This window comes from Chrysochloris asiatica, unplaced genomic scaffold (assembly GCF_000296735.1).
Source record: "Chrysochloris asiatica unplaced genomic scaffold, ChrAsi1.0 scaffold00246, whole genome shotgun sequence".
In the NCBI taxonomy this organism is placed as follows: Eukaryota; Metazoa; Chordata; class Mammalia; order Afrosoricida; family Chrysochloridae; genus Chrysochloris; species Chrysochloris asiatica.
Window position 1 is genome coordinate 117,559 of NW_006408764.1, and position 4,196 is coordinate 121,754.

Below are 4,196 nucleotides of genomic sequence, written 5' to 3' on the forward strand. Positions count from 1 at the left end.
AAATGACAAGGAATCAAGTACATTTTAAGTTAAAGCAAACTGTTTTAAATTGGAGAAGAAATGAATAAATTATAGGGTAACCTAAAAGAAAATTAATACATCTTCACATCAAATCAAGAAAAGGGAAAACCAATAAGGTTTTGTACTTATTAAAATTCAGCAGTGAAGAAAATGACAAGAGAATGCACAAGCAAAATTAATTCAGCACAGAAAAATAGTGGAACAAAGAAAACAGCAACAACACAAAAAACACACAGCAAAATGATTGCAATCATTTCATACCAGTCAAGAATTACACTACACATCAATGAATTAAATACACCAGTCAAGAGACAGAGAATATTCCAGAGCCCTGAAGTCAAAGCTGGTTTTGGTTCCGCCTCCAATCTTGCAGTCACCCGCCGCCATCTGCTCCTTTTTTAACATGATAGGTTCCGCGGTGTCCTTCACCAAATACTTCCTTGCAGGTAGAGTGGCCACGGCTATCAAACGGGTCCAAGCTACTGCTGCAGGTGCAGCATGCTAGCAAACCAATCACCTCAGATACGCAGTACAAGGGCATTTTCGATTGTGTGGTTCATATCTCCAAGGAGCAGGGAGTCATGTCCTTCTGGCATGGTAACCTGGCCAATATTATCCGATACTGCCCCACCCAAGTTCTCAACTTTTCCTTCAAAGATAAATACAAGCAGATCTTCCTGGGTGGTGTGGACAATAGGACCCAGTTTTGGTGCTACTTTGCCGGAAATATGGCATCCGATGGTACTGCCATGCCCACGTCCTTGTGCTTCGTGTACCCTCTTGATTTTGTCCATAACCGTCTAGCAATTGATTTGGGGAAAGCTGGTGCCGAGAGTTCAAAGGCCTTGGTGACTGCCCGGTTAAGATTACCGAGCATGAGATTAAGGGTCTGTCCCAAGACTTTAATGTGTCTGTGCAGGGTATTATCATCTACTTAGCTGCCTACTTTAGTATCTATGACACTGCAGAGGGAATGCTCAGAGCCCAAGAATACTCACATTTTGTGAGGTAGATAATGGCTCAATCCATTGCTGTGGCCGGGTTGACTTCCTACACATTTGACACTGTTCGTCGCGTAATGATGATGCAGTCAGGGCGCAAAGGAACTGATATCATGTACACAGACACCCTTGACTGTTGGAGGAAGATTGCTCGTGATGAAGGAGACAAAGCAGTTTTCAAGTGCACATGGTCCAATGTGCTCAGAAGCATAGGTGGCGCTTTTGTGCCTGTCTTGTATGATGAAATCAAGAAGTATATATAAGGTATTTCCTAGTTTGTTTTCCCCTAAACGGGCATGTTGTATTATAGAACATATCTTGAGCATTCTTGACAAGCTGTTGGCTGTCTGTATCCATGGCAACTATCTACCGGTTGAAACAGGAAGCAATAATATTCATCTGACCACTTTTCTTTTAAAGCCGTTTCCATGATGATACTGATGATAGGACTTAACTATATTTTTTATTTCAGTCACTCCTAATAAATAAAAATTTGAAGAAATGAAAAGATCCAAAACACACGCAACAGAGAGAGTAGCAAAAATAGATAAGAAAACAGAACCCTTCAGTATGCTGTCTATAAGATATATCTTACACACAAAGACAAAAATAGATTAAAAATCAAATGAGAAAAATATCAAGCTAATGGCAATCAAAAACAAGCAGAGGTGGCAAGAGTGATTTCTGGTAAAATAAATTTCAAGGCATAAACCAACATAAGAAACAAAGGGCATCTCACAATTAGAGGGTCAAATGAACCAGTGGACATAGCTATAGTATCTATGCTCCCAATGAAAGAGCCTCAAAATATATCAATCAAATTCTAATAGAATTGAAGAATGAAATAAACAAGTCTACAATAATTTATTGTTGCTAGTGCCATCGAGTTGGTTCTAACTCATAGCGCCCTTGTATAGGGTTTACAAGGATTTAAATCTTCATGGAAGCGGAAAGTCTTTTTCTCTTTATTGTAGGGAGCCACTGCGATCCCCTACAACAATAGTAGGAGATGTGTGTGTGTGTGTGTGTGTGTGTGTGTGTGTGTGTGTGAGAAAGTCATTTCCTTTTCAATTATCTTTAAATGTCAAGGGGAAAAAATCTTAGGTGGCTACTAACATTCTTAACACTTCTAACATTTGCTAATCTCTCCAACTTCATCCTTTTTACATTTTTTTTACATTATTTTTTCTACTTTTTTTGTGATCAACCAATTGCATCTTGTTTCATTATAATGATTACAATCCCCTTTTTTTATGTACACAAAACCACATGGACTATATAATTGTTTAAACAACAAAAGGACATATTTTGCAAAACAGTTCCTTGCCCATCAGCATATAAACTTTCTTGTTCCATGAATCTAGAATCCTCAGATGCTTTATCTCTCCATGCCATCATCTCTTTCTCTGGTGTCACTGCTGCTTTGGTTAGGATCCCAAGTTCCACACATGGTCTTCCCTCTTGCTGGTCCTAGGGTCCTCTGTTCCTGGAATGCAAGATTAACTAATAGTAGGAGATTATAATACACCACTTTTAATAAAGTACAGAACAACTATAAAGGAACTCAACAAAGACACATAAAAACAAAACAACCCAATTAGCCAACTTGACTTCATAGATTTATGCAGAGCTCTCAGCCAACAACAGCACAATATACATTATTTTTCAATATATACAGAACATTCTCCAGAATAAATCATGTTAGGTCACAAAGCAAGCCCCAATAAATTAAAAAGCTTCAAAATACTACAAACTATTTTTTCATATCACAATGCTATAAAAGTAAAACTCATCAGTGGGAAGATCAAAGGAAAAAATAAAATACATGGAAATTGAACAACACCCTGCTCAAAAGCTACTGGGTAATAGATCAAATAAAATCTGAAATTAAAAAATTCCTGTAAATCAAATGAGAACAAAAACATACCATACTAACTAACACCTTTGGGACACAGAAAAAGCAGTGCTTAGCAGACAATTTCTAGCCATAAATAAACACATCCAAAAAGAAGAACGAACCAAAATCAACAGCTTAACCCAACATTTCCAACAATTCAAAAAAAATCAGCAAAGTAAACCTACTGCCACAATAAGAAAAAAAATAATAATAAAAATTAGACTAGAAATGAATGAATTAGAAAACAAAAAAAACAATAGAATCAACAAGACAAGAAGTTGGTTCTTTGAAAGTTTTGATAAAATTGACAAAGCTTTGGCAAATCTAACAAAAGAAAAGAAGGAGAAGATGCAAATAACATGCATAAGAAACTATATGTGTGACATCACAACAGAATCAATGGAAATAAAAAGGATAATAAAAGAATACTATGAAGAATTGTACGCCAATAAATTTAAAATTCTAGAAGAAATGGATAAATTTTTAGAAAAAAATGACTTAACTAAACTAAGACAGAAGGAGCTCTGGTTGTGTTGTGGTTATGAGTCAGACTGCTAACCTCAAGGTCAGCAGTTCAAAACTACCAGTTATTCCACAGGAGAAAGATGTGGCTTTCTGTTTCAGTAAAGATTTATAGCCTTGGAAACCCTACACAGGGTTGCTATAAGTCAGAACCGACTCCAGAGTACATCACCACCACCAAACTAAGACAGAGTGAAGTAGGAAAGTTGAACAGACATTCAAGAAAAGAACAAATTGAGCAGGTAATTTTAAAAAAGCAAACAAAACTTGGGCCCAGATGACTTTACTGGTGAATTCTACTAAACATTCAGAGAAGAACTGACATCAATTTTACTCAAACTATTCCACAACATATAAAAGAATGGAAACCTCCCAAATTCATTTATGAAGTAAATATAACACTCATACTCAAAGTAGGCAAAGACATAACTAAAAAAGAAAATTATAAATCAATATCCCTCATGAGAACTTCTGGTGTAATGCTGTAGGATCAGCACTGGACTGCAAACCACAAGGCTGGCAGTTAAAATCCAACAGCTGCTTCTAGGAAACCCTATACAGGGTTGCTGTGAGTCAGAACTGACTCCATGGCACTTAACAACAACAATCCCTCATGAACATAGATGTAAAAATTTTCAACAAAATCTTAGCCAATAGAATTAATAACATATGAAAAAAATAATACATCATGACCAAGTGGGATTCATACCAGGGTTGCAAGAATGGTTCAATATTAGAAAAACAAAATAATCCAC

General features: G+C 36.4%; 1 pseudogene; it reads left to right on the forward strand.

Moving 5' to 3' along the window:
• Window positions 1-424: 424 nt before the first annotated feature.
• On the forward strand, window positions 425-1,285 carry LOC102832964 (annotated as a pseudogene).
• Window positions 1,286-4,196: the final 2,911 nt, after the last annotated feature.